We start from the raw sequence: 16,425 nt of genomic DNA, 5'->3' as shown, positions 1-16,425 counted from the left end.
AGGTGTCCAAATCAAACCTCAGTCATGTTCCCAGGGAACAGGGTTCCAGAAACAAACCTCAGTCATGTTGCCAAGCCACAGGTTTCCACCATCAAACCTCAGACATGTTCCCAGGCCACAGGGTTCCAGAATCAAACCGTTCTCATGTTCCCAGGCCACAGGGTTCCAGAATCAAACCAATGTCAAATTCCTAGGCCATGGGTTTCCAGTACCAAGCCACAGTCATGTTTCCTGGGCACAGGATTCCAGAATCTCGCCTCAGTCATGTTCCCTGGCCACAGGGTTCCAGAATAAAAGCAATGTCAAGTTCCCAAGCCATGGGTTTCAAGTATCAGGTCGCAGTCATGTTTCCAGGGCACAGGGTTCTACAATCAAACCTCAGTCATGTTGCCAGTCCACAGGTTTCTGCCATCAAACCTCAGTCAAGTTCCCAGGCCACAGATTTCCAGAATCAAAGCTCAGTCATATTCCCAGGCCACAGTTTTCCAGAATCACGCCTCAGTCATGTTCCCAGGCCACAGGGTTCCAGCAACAATCCTCAGTTATATTCCCAGGCTACAGGGTTCCTGAATAAAACCTCAGTCATGTTCCCAGTCCACAGGGTTCCAGAATCAAACCAATGTCAATTTCCCAAGCCATGGGTTTCAAGTATCAGGTCGCAGTCATGTTTCCAGGGCACAGGGTTCTACAATCAAACCTAAGTAATGTTGCCAGTCCACAGATTTCTGCCATCAAACCTCAGTCAAGTTCCCAGGCCACAGATTTCCAGAGTCAAACCTCAGTCATATTCCCAGGCCACAGTTTTCCAGAATCACGCCTCAGTCATGTTCCCTGGCCCCAGGGATCCAGAATCAAACCTCAGTCATGTTGCCAGGCCATAGGATACCACCATCAAACCTCAGTCATATTCCCAGACCACAGGTTTCCACAATCAAACCGATTTCATGTTCCCAGGCAACAGGGTACCAGAATCCAAAGTGATGTCATGTTCCCAGGCCCCAGGATTCCTCAATCTAACATCAGTCATGTTCACAGGCCAATGGTTTCCAAAATCAAACGACAGTCATATTCCCAGGCCACATGGTTCCAGAATCAAACCTCAGTCATGTTCCCAGTCCACAGGATTCCAGAACCAAGCTTTCAGTCAGGTTCCCAGGGCACAGTATTCCATAATCTAAACAGATGTCATGTTCCCAGGCCGCAGGATTCCAGAATCACGCCTCAGTCATGTTCCCAGGCCACAGGGTTCCAGAATCAAACCAATGTCAAATTCCTAGGCCATGGGTTTCCAGTACCAAGCCACAGTCATGTTTCCTGGGCACAGGATTCCAGAATCTCGCCTCAGTCATGTTCCCTGGCCACAGGGTTCCAGAATAAAAGCAATGTCAAGTTCCCAAGCCATGGGTTTCAAGTATCAGGTCGCAGTCATGTTTCCAGGGCACAGGGTTCTACAATCAAACCTCAGTCATGTTGCCAGTCCACAGGTTTCTGCCATCAAACCTCAGTCAAGTTCCCAGGCCACAGATTTCCAGAATCAAAGCTCAGTCATATTCCCAGGCCACAGTTTTCCAGAATCACGCCTCAGTCATGTTCCCAGGCCACAGGGTTCCAGCAACAATCCTCAGTTATATTCCCAGGCTACAGGGTTCCTGAATAAAACCTCAGTCATGTTCCCAGTCCACAGGGTTCCAGAATCAAACCAATGTCAATTTCCCAGGCCATGCGTTTCAAGTATCAGGTCGCAGTCATGTTTCCAGAGAACAGGGTTCTACAATCAAACCTAAGTAATGTTGCCAGTCCACAGATTTCTGCCATCAAACCTCAGTCAAGTTCCCAGGCCACAGATTTCCAGAGTCAAACCTCAGTCATATTCCCAGGCCACAGTTTTCCAGAATCACGCCTCAGTCATGTTCCCTGGCCCCAGGGATCCAGAATCAAACCTCAGTCATGTTGCCAGGCCATAGGATACCACCATCAAACCTCAGTCATATTCCCAGACCACAGGTTTCCACAATCAAACCGATTTCATGTTCCCAGGCAACAGGGTACCAGAATCCAAAGTGATGTCATGTTCCCAGGCCCCAGGATTCCTCAATCTAACATCAGTCATGTTCACAGGCCAATGGTTTCCAAAATGAAACCACAGTCATATTCCCAGGCCACATGGTTCCAGAATCAAACCTCAGTCATGTTCCCAGTCCACAGGATTCCAGAACCAAGCTTTCAGTCAGGTTCCCAGGGCACAGTATTCCATAATCTAAACAGATGTCATGTTCCCAGGCCGCAGGATTCCAGAATCACGCCTCAGTCATGTTCCCAGGCCACAGGGTTCCAGAATCAAACCAATGTCAAATTCCTAGGCCATGGGTTTCCAGTACCAAGCCACAGTCATGTTTCCTGGGCACAGGATTCCAGAATCTCGCCTCAGTCATGTTCCCTGGCTACAGGGTTAAAGAATCAAAGCAATGTCAAGTTCCCAAGCCATGGGTTTCAAGTATCAGGTCGCAGTCATGTTTCCAGGGCACAGGGTTCTACAATCAAACCTCAGTCATGTTGCCAGTCCACAGGTTTCTGCCATCAAACCTCAGTCAAGTTCCCAGGCCACAGATTTCCAGAATCAAAGCTCAGTCATATTCCCAGGACACATGGTTCCAGAATCAAACCTCAGTCATGTTCGCAGGCCACAGGATTCCACAATCAAACCACAGTCATGTTCCCAGGAGAAAGGTGTCCAGAAGCAAACCTCAGTCATGTTCCCAGGGAACAGGGTTCCAGAAACAAACCTCAGTCATGTTGCCAGGCCACAGGTTTCCACCATCAAACCTCAGGCATATTCCCAAGCCACAGGGTTCCAGAATCAAACCATTCTCATGTTCCCAGGCCACAGGGTTCCAGAATCCACTGATGACATGTTCCCCGGCCACAGGGTTCCAGAATCCACTGATGTCATGTTCCCAGGCCACAGGATTCCAGAATAAAACCTCAGTCAAGTTCCCTGTCCACAGGGTTCCAGAACCAAGCCTCAGTCAGGTTCCCAGGGCCCAGTATTCCACAATCTAAACAGATGTCATGTTCCCAGGGCACAGCATTCCAGAATCACGCCTCAGTCTTGTTCCTGGCCACAGGGTTCCAGAATCAAACCAATGTCAAGTTCCCAGGCCATGGGTTTCAAGTATCAGGTCTCAGTCATGTTTCCAGGGTACAGGGTTCTACAATCAAACCTCAGTCATGTTGCCAGTCCACAGATTTCTGCCATCAAACCTCAGTCAAGTTCCCAGGCCACAGATTTCCAGAATCAAACTTCAGTCATATTCCCAGGCCACACTTTTCCAGAATCACGCCTCAGTCATGTTCCCAGGCCACAGCGTTCCAGAATGAAACCAATGTCAAACTCCTAGGCCATGGGTTTCCACTACCAGGCCACAGTCATGTTTCCAGGGCAGAGGGTTCTACAATCAAACCTCAGTCATGTTGCCAGTCCACAGGTTTCTGCCATCAAACCTCAGTCAAGTTCCCAGGCCAAAGATTTCCAATATCAAACCTCAGTCATATTCGCAGGACACATGGTTCCAGAATCAAACCTCAGTCATGTTTGCAGGACCCATGATTCTACAATCAGAACACAGTCATGTTCCCAGCACAAAGGTGTCCAGAATCAAACCTCAGTCATGTTCCCAGGGAACAGGGTTCCAGAAACAAACCTCAGTCATGTTGCCAAGCCACAGGTTTCCACCATCAAACCTCAGACATGTTCCCAGGCCACAGGGTTCCAGAATCAAACCGTTCTCATGTTCCCAGGCCACAGGGTTCCAGAATCCACTGATGTCATGTTCCCCGGCCACAGGGTTCCAGAATCCACTGATGTCATGTTCCCAGGCCACAGGATTCCAGAATAAAACCTCAGTCAAGTTCCCTGTCCACAGGGTTCCAGAACCAAGCCTCAGTCAGGTTCCCAGGGCCCAGAATTCCACAATCTAAACAGATCTCATGTTCCCAGGGCACAACATTCCAGAATCACGCCTCAGTCTTGTTCCTGGCCACAGGGTTCCAGAATCAAACCAATGTCAAGTTCCCAGGCCATGGGTTTCAAGTATCAGGTCTCAGTCATGTTTCCAGGGCACAGGGTTCTACAATCAAACCTCAGTAATGTTGCCAGTCCACAGATTTCTGCCATCAAACCTCAGTCAAGTTCCCAGGCCACAGATTTCCAGAATCAAACCTCAGTCATATTCCCAGGCCACACTTTTCCAGAATCACGCCACAGTCATGTTCCCAGGCCACAGGGTTCCAGCAACAATCCTCAGTTATATTCCCAGGCTACAGGGTTCCAGAATAAAACCTCAGTCATGTTCCCAGTCCACAGGGTTCCAGAATCAAACCAATGTCAATTTCCCAGGCCATGCGTTTCAAGTATCAGGTCTCAGTCATGTTTCCATAGCACAGGGTTCTACAATCAAACCTAAGTAATGTTGCCAGTCCACAGATTTCTGCCATCAAACCTCAGTCAAGTTCCCAGGCCACAGATTTCCAGAGTCAAACCTCAGTCATATTCCCAGGCCACAGTTTTCCAGAATCACGCCTCAGTCATGTTCCCTGGCCCCAGGGATCCAGAATCAAACCTCAGTCATGTTGCCAGGCCATAGGATACCACCATCAAACCTCAGTCATATTCCCAGACCACAGGTTTCCACAATCAAACCGATTTCATGTTCCCAGGCAACAGGGTACCAGAATCCAAAGTGATGTCATGTTCCCAGGCCCCAGGATTCCTCAATCTAACATCAGTCATGTTCACAGGCCAATGGTTTCCAAAATCAAACCACAGTCATATTCCCAGGCCACATGGTTCCAGAATCAAACCTCAATCATGTTCCCAGTCCACAGGATTCCAGAACCAAGCTTTCAGTCAGGTTCCCAGGGCACAGTATTCCATAATCTAAACAGATGTCATGTTCCCAGGCCGCAGGATTCCAGAATCACGCCTCAGTCATGTTCCCAGGCCACAGGGTTCCAGAATCAAACCAATGTCAAATTCCTAGGCCATGGGCTTCCAGTACCAAGCCACAGTCATGTTTCCTGGGCACAGGATTCCAGAATCTCGCCTCAGTCATGTTCCCTGGCTACAGGGTTAAAGAATCAAAGCAATGTCAAGTTCCCAAGCCATGGGTTTCAAGTATCAGGTCGCAGTCATGTTTCCAGGGCACAGGGTTCTACAATCAAACCTCAGTCATGTTGCCAGTCCACAGATTTCTGCCATCAAACCTCAGTCAAGTTCCCAGGCCACAGATTTCCAGAATCAAAGCTCAGTCATATTCCCAGGACACATGGTTCCAGAATCAAACCTCAGTCATGTTTGCAGGACCCATGGTTCCACAATCAAACCACAGTCATGTTCCCAGGACAAAGGTGTCCAGAAGCAAAACTCACTCATGTTCCCAGGGAACAGGGTTCCAGAAACAAACCTCAGTCATGTTGCCAAGCCACAGGTTTCCACCATCAAACCTCAGACATATTCCCAAGCCACAGGGTTCCAGAATCAAACCGTTCTCATGTTCCCAGGCCACAGGGTTCCAGAATCCACTGATGTCATGTTCCCAGGCCACAGGATTCCAGAATAAAACCTCAGTCAAGTTCCCTGTCCACAGGGTTCCAGAACCAAGCCTCAGTCAGGTTCCCAGGGCCCAGAATTCCACAATCTAAACAGATCTCATGTTCCCAGGGCACAACATTCCAGAATCACGCCTCAGTCTTGTTCCTGGCCACAGGGTTCCAGAATCAAACCAATGTCAAGTTCCCAGGCCATGGGTTTCAAGTATCAGGTCTCAGTCATGTTTCCAGGGCACAGGGTTCTACAATCAAACCTCAGTAATGTTGCCAGTCCACAGATTTCTGCCATCAAACCTCAGTCAAGTTCCCAGGCCACAGATTTCCAGAATCAAACCTCAGTCATATTCCCAGGCCACACTTTTCCAGAATCACGCCACAGTCATGTTCCCAGGCCACAGGGTTCCAGCAACAATCCTCAGTTATATTCCCAGGCTACAGGGTTCCAGAATAAAACCTCAGTCATGTTCCCAGTCCACAGGGTTCCAGAATCAAACCAATGTCAATTTCCCAGGCCATGCGTTTCAAGTATCAGGTCTCAGTCATGTTTCCATAGCACAGGGTTCTACAATCAAACCTAAGTAATGTTGCCAGTCCACAGATTTCTGCCATCAAACCTCAGTCAAGTTCCCAGGCCACAGATTTCCAGAGTCAAACCTCAGTCATATTCCCAGGCCACAGTTTTCCAGAATCACGCCTCAGTCATGTTCCCTGGCCACAGGGATCCAGAATCAAACCTCAGTCATGTTGCCAGGCCATAGGATACCACCATCAAACCTCAGTCATATTCCCAGACCACAGGTTTCCACAATCAAACCGATTTCATGTTCCCAGGCAACAGGGTACCAGAATCCAAAGTGATGTCATGTTCCCAGGCCCCAGGATTCCTCAATCTAACATCAGTCATGTTCACAGGCCAATGGTTTCCAAAATCAAACCACAGTCATATTCCCAGGCCACATGGTTCCAGAATCAAACCTCAGTCATGTTCCCAGTCCACAGGATTCCAGAACCAAGCTTTCAGTCAGGTTCCCAGGGCACAGTATTCCATAATCTAAACAGATGTCATGTTCCCAGGCCGCAGGATTCCAGAATCACGCCTCAGTCATGTTCCCAGGCCTCAGGGTTCCAGAATCAAACCAATGTCAAATTCCTAGGCCATGGGTTTCCAGTACCAAGCCACAGTCAAGTTTCCTGGGCACAGGATTCCAGAATCTCGCCTCAGTCATGTTCCCTGGCTACAGGGTTAAAGAATCAAACCAATGTCAAGTTCCCAGGCCATGGGTTTCAAGTATCAGGTCTCAGTCATGTTTCCAGGGTACAGGGTTCTACAATCAAACCTCAGTCATGTTGCCAGTCCACAGATTTCTGCCATCAAACCTCAGTCAAGTTCCCAGGCCACAGATTTCCAGAATCAAACTTCAGTCATATTCCCAGGCCACACTTTTCCAGAATCACGCCTCAGTCATGTTCCCAGGCCACAGCGTTCCAGAATCAAACCAATGTCAAACTCCTAGGCCATGGGTTTCCACTACCAGGCCACAGTCATATTTCCAGGGCACAGGGTTCTACAATCAAACCTCAGTCATGTTGCCAGTCCACAGGTTTCTGCCATCAAACCTCAGTCAAGTTCCCAGGCCAAAGATTTCCAATATCAAACCTCAGTCATATTCGCAGGACACATGGTTCCAGAATCAAACCTCAGTCATGTTTGCAGGACCCATGATTCTACAATCAGAACACAGTCATGTTCCCAGCACAAAGGTGTCCAAATCAAACCTCAGTCATGTTCCCAGGGAACAGGGTTCCAGAAACAAACCTCAGTCATGTTGCCAAGCCACAGGTTTCCACCATCAAACCTCAGACATGTTCCCAGGCCACAGGGTTCCAGAATCAAACCGTTCTCATGTTCCCAGGCCACAGGGTTCCAGAATCAAACCAATGTCAAATTCCTAGGCCATGGGTTTCCAGTACCAAGCCACAGTCATGTTTCCTGGGCACAGGATTCCAGAATCTCGCCTCAGTCATGTTCCCTGGCCACAGGGTTCCAGAATAAAAGCAATGTCAAGTTCCCAAGCCATGGGTTTCAAGTATCAGGTCGCAGTCATGTTTCCAGGGCACAGGGTTCTACAATCAAACCTCAGTCATGTTGCCAGTCCACAGGTTTCTGCCATCAAACCTCAGTCAAGTTCCCAGGCCACAGATTTCCAGAATCAAAGCTCAGTCATATTCCCAGGCCACAGTTTTCCAGAATCACGCCTCAGTCATGTTCCCAGGCCACAGGGTTCCAGCAACAATCCTCAGTTATATTCCCAGGCTACAGGGTTCCTGAATAAAACCTCAGTCATGTTCCCAGTCCACAGGGTTCCAGAATCAAACCAATGTCAATTTCCCAAGCCATGGGTTTCAAGTATCAGGTCGCAGTCATGTTTCCAGGGCACAGGGTTCTACAATCAAACCTAAGTAATGTTGCCAGTCCACAGATTTCTGCCATCAAACCTCAGTCAAGTTCCCAGGCCACAGATTTCCAGAGTCAAACCTCAGTCATATTCCCAGGCCACAGTTTTCCAGAATCACGCCTCAGTCATGTTCCCTGGCCCCAGGGATCCAGAATCAAACCTCAGTCATGTTGCCAGGCCATAGGATACCACCATCAAACCTCAGTCATATTCCCAGACCACAGGTTTCCACAATCAAACCGATTTCATGTTCCCAGGCAACAGGGTACCAGAATCCAAAGTGATGTCATGTTCCCAGGCCCCAGGATTCCTCAATCTAACATCAGTCATGTTCACAGGCCAATGGTTTCCAAAATCAAACGACAGTCATATTCCCAGGCCACATGGTTCCAGAATCAAACCTCAGTCATGTTCCCAGTCCACAGGATTCCAGAACCAAGCTTTCAGTCAGGTTCCCAGGGCACAGTATTCCATAATCTAAACAGATGTCATGTTCCCAGGCCGCAGGATTCCAGAATCACGCCTCAGTCATGTTCCCAGGCCACAGGGTTCCAGAATCAAACCAATGTCAAATTCCTAGGCCATGGGTTTCCAGTACCAAGCCACAGTCATGTTTCCTGGGCACAGGATTCCAGAATCTCGCCTCAGTCATGTTCCCTGGCCACAGGGTTCCAGAATAAAAGCAATGTCAAGTTCCCAAGCCATGGGTTTCAAGTATCAGGTCGCAGTCATGTTTCCAGGGCACAGGGTTCTACAATCAAACCTCAGTCATGTTGCCAGTCCACAGGTTTCTGCCATCAAACCTCAGTCAAGTTCCCAGGCCACAGATTTCCAGAATCAAAGCTCAGTCATATTCCCAGGACACATGGTTCCAGAATCAAACCTCAGTCATGTTCGCAGGCCACAGGATTCCACAATCAAACCACAGTCATGTTCCCAGGAGAAAGGTGTCCAGAAGCAAACCTCAGTCATGTTCCCAGGGAACAGGGTTCCAGAAACAAACCTCAGTCATGTTGCCAGGCCACAGGTTTCCACCATCAAACCTCAGGCATATTCCCAAGCCACAGGGTTCCAGAATCAAACCATTCTCATGTTCCCAGGCCACAGGGTTCCAGAATCCACTGATGACATGTTCCCCGGCCACAGGGTTCCAGAATCCACTGATGTCATGTTCCCAGGCCACAGGATTCCAGAATAAAACCTCAGTCAAGTTCCCTGTCCACAGGGTTCCAGAACCAAGCCTCAGTCAGGTTCCCAGGGCCCAGTATTCCACAATCTAAACAGATGTCATGTTCCCAGGGCACAGCATTCCAGAATCACGCCTCAGTCTTGTTCCTGGCCACAGGGTTCCAGAATCAAACCAATGTCAAGTTCCCAGGCCATGGGTTTCAAGTATCAGGTCTCAGTCATGTTTCCAGGGTACAGGGTTCTACAATCAAACCTCAGTCATGTTGCCAGTCCACAGATTTCTGCCATCAAACCTCAGTCAAGTTCCCAGGCCACAGATTTCCAGAATCAAACTTCAGTCATATTCCCAGGCCACACTTTTCCAGAATCACGCCTCAGTCATGTTCCCAGGCCACAGTGTTCCAGAATGAAACCAATGTCAAACTCCTAGGCCATGGGTTTCCACTACCAGGCCACAGTCATGTTTCCAGGGCAGAGGGTTCTACAATCAAACCTCAGTCATGTTGCCAGTCCACAGGTTTCTGCCATCAAACCTCAGTCAAGTTCCCAGGCCAAAGATTTCCAATATCAAACCTCAGTCATATTCGCAGGACACATGGTTCCAGAATCAAACCTCAGTCATGTTTGCAGGACCCATGATTCTACAATCAGAACACAGTCATGTTCCCAGCACAAAGGTGTCCAGAATCAAACCTCAGTCATGTTCCCAGGGAACAGGGTTCCAGAAACAAACCTCAGTCATGTTGCCAAGCCACAGGTTTCCACCATCAAACCTCAGACATGTTCCCAGGCCACAGGGTTCCAGAATCAAACCGTTCTCATGTTCCCAGGCCACAGGGTTCCAGAATCCACTGATGTCATGTTCCCCGGCCACAGGGTTCCAGAATCCACTGATGTCATGTTCCCAGGCCACAGGATTCCAGAATAAAACCTCAGTCAAGTTCCCTGTCCACAGGGTTCCAGAACCAAGCCTCAGTCAGGTTCCCAGGGCCCAGAATTCCACAATCTAAACAGATCTCATGTTCCCAGGGCACAACATTCCAGAATCACGCCTCAGTCTTGTTCCTGGCCACAGGGTTCCAGAATCAAACCAATGTCAAGTTCCCAGGCCATGGGTTTCAAGTATCAGGTCTCAGTCATGTTTCCAGGGCACAGGGTTCTACAATCAAACCTCAGTAATGTTGCCAGTCCACAGATTTCTGCCATCAAACCTCAGTCAAGTTCCCAGGCCACAGATTTCCAGAATCAAACCTCAGTCATATTCCCAGGCCACACTTTTCCAGAATCACGCCACAGTCATGTTCCCAGGCCACAGGGTTCCAGCAACAATCCTCAGTTATATTCCCAGGCTACAGGGTTCCAGAATAAAACCTCAGTCATGTTCCCAGTCCACAGGGTTCCAGAATCAAACCAATGTCAATTTCCCAGGCCATGCGTTTCAAGTATCAGGTCTCAGTCATGTTTCCATAGCACAGGGTTCTACAATCAAACCTAAGTAATGTTGCCAGTCCACAGATTTCTGCCATCAAACCTCAGTCAAGTTCCCAGGCCACAGATTTCCAGAGTCAAACCTCAGTCATATTCCCAGGCCACAGTTTTCCAGAATCACGCCTCAGTCATGTTCCCTGGCCCCAGGGATCCAGAATCAAACCTCAGTCATGTTGCCAGGCCATAGGATACCACCATCAAACCTCAGTCATATTCCCAGACCACAGGTTTCCACAATCAAACCGATTTCATGTTCCCAGGCAACAGGGTACCAGAATCCAAAGTGATGTCATGTTCCCAGGCCCCAGGATTCCTCAATCTAACATCAGTCATGTTCACAGGCCAATGGTTTCCAAAATCAAACCACAGTCATATTCCCAGGCCACATGGTTCCAGAATCAAACCTCAGTCATGTTCCCAGTCCACAGGATTCCAGAACCAAGCTTTCAGTCAGGTTCCCAGGGCACAGTATTCCATAATCTAAACAGATGTCATGTTCCCAGGCCGCAGGATTCCAGAATCACGCCTCAGTCATGTTCCCAGGCCACAGGGTTCCAGAATCAAACCAATGTCAAATTCCTAGGCCATGGGTTTCCAGTACCAAGCCACAGTCATGTTTCCTGGGCACAGGATTCCAGAATTTCGCCTCAGTCATGTTCCCTGGCTACAGGGTTAAAGAATCAAACCAATGTCAAGTTCCCAGGCCATGGGTTTCAAGTATCAGGTCTCAGTCATGTTTCCAGGGTACAGGGTTCTACAATCAAACCTCAGTCATGTTGCCAGTCCACAGATTTCTGCCATCAAACCTCAGTCAAGTTCCCAGGCCACAGATTTCCAGAATCAAACTTCAGTCATATTCCCAGGCCACACTTTTCCAGAATCACGCCTCAGTCATGTTCCCAGGCCACAGCGTTCCAGAATCAAACCAATGTCAAACTCCTAGGCCATGGGTTTCCACTACCAGGCCACAGTCATATTTCCAGGGCACAGGGTTCTACAATCAAACCTCAGTCATGTTGCCAGTCCACAGGTTTCTGCCATCAAACCTCAGTCAAGTTCCCAGGCCAAAGATTTCCAATATCAAACCTCAGTCATATTCGCAGGACACATGGTTCCAGAATCAAACCTCAGTCATGTTTGCAGGACCCATGATTCTACAATCAGAACACAGTCATGTTCCCAGCACAAAGGTGTCCAAATCAAACCTCAGTCATGTTCCCAGGGAACAGGGTTCCAGAAACAAACCTCAGTCATGTTGCCAAGCCACAGGTTTCCACCATCAAACCTCAGACATGTTCCCAGGCCACAGGGTTCCAGAATCAAACCGTTCTCATGTTCCCAGGCCACAGGGTTCCAGAATCCACTGATGTCATGTTCCCAGGCCACAGGGTTCGAGAAACAATCCTCAGTTATTTTCGCAGGCTACAGGGTTCCAGAATAAAACCTCAGTCATGTTCCCAGTCCACAGGGTACCAAAACCAAGCCTCAGTCAGATTCCCAGGGCCCAGTATTCCACAATCTAAACAGATGTCTTGTTCCCAGGCAACAGAATTCCAGAATCTCGCCTCAGTCTTGTTCCTGGCCACAGGGTTCCAGAATCAAACCAATGTCAAATTCCCAGGCCATGGGTTTCAAGTATCAGGTCGCAGTCATGTTTCCAGGGCACAGGGTTCTACAATCAAACCTCAGTAATGTTGCCAGTCCACAGATTTCTGCCATCAAACCTCAGTCAAGTTCCCAGGCCACAGATTTCCAGAATCAAACCTCAGTCATATTCCCAGGCCACACTTTTCCAGAATCACGCCTCAGTCATGTTACCAGGCCACCGGGTTCCAGAAACAATCCTCAGTTATATTCCCAGGCTACAGGGTTCCAGAATAAAACCTCAGTCATGTTCCCGGTCCACAGGGTTCCAGAATCAAACCAATGTCAATTTCCCAGGCCATGCGTTTCAAGTATCAGGTCGCAGTCATGTTTCCAGAGCACAGGGTTCAACAGTCAAACCTCAGTAATGTTGCCAGTCCACAGATTTCTGCCATCAAACCTCAGTCAAGTTCCCAGGCCACAGATTTCCAGAATCAAACCTCAGTCATATTTCCAGGCCACAGTTTTCCAGAATCACGCCTCAGTCATGTTCCCTGGCCACAGGGATCCAGAATCAAACCTCAGTCATGTTCCCAGTCCACAGGATTCCAGAACCAAGCTTTCAGTCAGGTTCCCAGGGCACAGTATTCCATAATCTAAACAGATGTCATGTTCCCAGGCCGCAGGATTCCAGAATCACGCCTCAGTCATTTTCCCAGGCCACAGGGTTCCAGAATCAAACCAATATCAAATTCCTAGGCCATGGGTTTCCAGTACCAAGCCACAGTCATGTTTCCTGGGCACAGGATTCCAGAATCTCGCCTCAGTCATGTTCCCTGGCCACAGGGTTCCAGAATCAAACCAATGTCAAGTTCCCAAGCCATGGGTTTCAAGTATCAGGTCGCAGTCATGTTTCCAGGGCACAGGGTTCTACAATCAAACCTCAGTCATGTTGCCAGTCCACAGATTTCTGCCATCAAACCTCAGTCAAGTTCCCAGGCCACAGATTTCCAGAATCAAAGCTCAGTCATATTCCCAGGACACATGGTTCCAGAATCAAACCTCAGTCATGTTTGCAGGACCCATGGTTCCACAATCAAACCACAGTCATGTTCCCAGGACAAAGGTGTCCAGAAGCAAAACTCACTCATGTTCCCAGGGAACAGGGTTCCAGAAACAAACCTCAGTCATGTTGCCAAGCCACAGGTTTCCACCATCAAACCTCAGACATATTCCCAAGCCACAGGGTTCCAGAATCAAACCGTTCTCATGTTCCCAGGCCACAGGGTTCCAGAATCCACTGATGTCATGTTCCCCGGCCACAGGGTTCCAGAATCCACTGATGTCATGTTCCCAGGCCACAGGATTCCAGAATAAAACCTCAGTCAAGTTCCCTGTCCACAGGGTTCCAGAACCAAGCCTCAGTCAGGTTCCCAGGGCCCAGAATTCCACAATCTAAACAGATCTCATGTTCCCAGGGCACAGCATTCCAGAATCACGCCTCAGTCTTGTTCCTGGCCACAGGGTTCCAGAATCAAACCAATGTCAAGTTCCCAGGCCATGGGTTTCAAGTATCAGGTCGCAGTCATGTTTCCAGGGCACAGGGTTATACAATCAAACCTCAGTAATGTTGCCAGTCCACAGATTTCTGCCATCAAACCTCAGTCAAGTTCCCAGGCCACAGATTTCCAGAATCAAACCTCAGTCATATTCCCAGGCCACACTTTTCCAGAATCACGCCTCAGTCATGTTCCCAGGCCACAGGGTTCCAGCAACAATCCTCAGTTATATTCCCAGGCTACAGGGTTCCAGAATAAAACCTCAGTCATGTTCCCAGTCCACAGGGTTCCAGAATCAAACCAATGTCAATTTCCCAGGCCATGCGTTTCAAGTATCAGGTCTCAGTCATATTTCCATAGCACAGGGTTCTACAATCAAACCTAAGTAATGTTGCCAGTCCACAGATTTCTGCCATCAAACCTCAGTCAAGTTCCCAGGCCACAGATTTCCAGAATCATAGCTCAGTCATATTCCCAGGACACATGGTTCCAGAATCAAACCTCAGTCATGTTTGCAGGACCCATGGTTCCACAATCAAACCACAGTCATGTTCCCAGGACAAAGGTGTCCAGAAGCAAAACTCACTCATGTTCCCAGGGAACAGGGTTCCAGAAACAAACCTCAGTCATGTTGCCAAGCCACTGGTTTCCACCATCAAACCTCAGACATGTTCCCAGGCCACAGGGTTCCAGAATCAAACCGTTCTCATGTTCCCAGGCCACAGGGTTCCAGAATCCACTGATGTCTTGTTCCCAGGCCACAGGGTTCGAGAAACAATCCTCAGTTATTTTTGCAGGCTACAGGGTTCCAGAATAAAACCTCAGTCATGTTCCCAGTCCACAGGGTACCAAAACCAAGCCTCAGTCAGATTCCCAGGGCCCAGTATTCCACAATCTAAAAAGATGTCATGTTCCCAGGCAACAGAATTCCAGAATCACGCCTCAGTCTTGTTCCTGGCCACAGGGTTCCAGAATCAAACCAATGTCAAATTCCCAGGCCATGGGTTTCAAGTATCAGGTCGCAGTCATGTTTCCAGGGCACAGGGTTCTACAATCAAACCTCAGTAATGTTGCCAGTCCACAGATTTCTGCCATCAAACCTCAGTCAAGTTCCCAGGCCACAGATTTCCAGAATCAAACCTCAGTCATATTCCCAGGCCACACTTTTCCAGAATCACGCCTCAGTCATGTTACCAGGCCACCGGGTTCCAGAAACAATCCTCAGTTATATTCCCAGGCTACAGGGTTCCAGAATAAAACCTCAGTCATGTTCCCAGTCCACAGGGTTCCAGAATCAAACCAATGTCAATTTCTCAGGCCATGCGTTTCAAGTATCAGGTCACAGTCATGTTTCCAGAGCACAGGGTTCAACAGTCAAACCTCAGTAATGTTGCCAGTCCACAGATTTCTGCCATCAAACCTCAGTCAAGTTCCCAGGCCACAGATTTCCAGAATCAAACCTCAGTCATATTCCCAGGGCACAGTTTTCCAGAATCACGCCTCAGTCATGTTCCCTGGCCACAGGGATCCAGAATCAAACCTCAGTCATGTTGCCAGGCCATAGGGTACCACCATCAAACCTCAGTCATATTCCCAGACCACAGGTTTCCACAATCAAACCGATTTCATGTTCCCAGGCAACAGGGTACCAGAATCCAAAGTGATGTCATGTTCCCAGGCCCCAGGATTCCTCAATCTAACATCAGTCATGTTCACAGGCCCATGGTTTCCAAAATCAAACCACAGTCATATTCCCAGGCCACATGGTTCCAGAATCAAACCTCAGTCATGTTCCCAGTCCACAGGATTCCAGAACCAAGCTTTCAGTCAGGTTCCCAGGGCACAGTATTCCATAATCTAAACAGATGTCATGTTCCCAGGCCGCAGGATTCCAGAATCACGCCTCAGTCATGTTCCCAGGCCACAGGGTTCCAGAATCAAACCAATATCAAATTCCTAGGCCATGGGTTTCCAGTACCAAGCCACAGTCATGTTTCCTGGGCACAGGATTCCAGAATCTCGCCTCAGTCATGTTCCCTGGCCACAGGGTCCCAGAATCAAACCAATGTCAAGTTCCCAAGCCATGGGTTTCAAGTATCAGGTCGCAGTCATGTTTCCAGGGCACAGGGTTCTACAATCAAACCTCAGTCATGTTGCCAGTCCACAGATTTCTGCCATCAAACCTCAGTCAAGTTCCCAGGCCACAGATTTCCAGAATCAAACTTCAGTCATATTCCCAGGCCACACTTTTCCAGAATCATGCCTCAGTCATGTTCCCAGGCCACAGCGTTCCAGAATCAAACCAATGTCAAACTCCTAGGCCATGGGTTTCCACTACCAGGCCACAGTCACGTTTCCAGGGCACAGGGTTCTACAATCAAACCTCAGTCATGTTGCCAGTCCACAGGTTTCTGCCATCAAACCTCAGTCAAGTTCCCAGGCCAAAGATTTCCAATATCAAACCTCAGTCATATTCGCAGGACACATGGTTCCAGAATCAAACCTCAGTCATGTTTGCAGGACCCATGATTCTACAATCAGAA

Source organism: Balaenoptera borealis (assembly GCF_965194805.1).
Source record: "Balaenoptera borealis genome assembly, chromosome: 19".
Taxonomy (NCBI): Eukaryota; Metazoa; Chordata; class Mammalia; order Artiodactyla; family Balaenopteridae; genus Balaenoptera; species Balaenoptera borealis.
Note: the sequence above shows the minus strand (reverse complement) of the source record.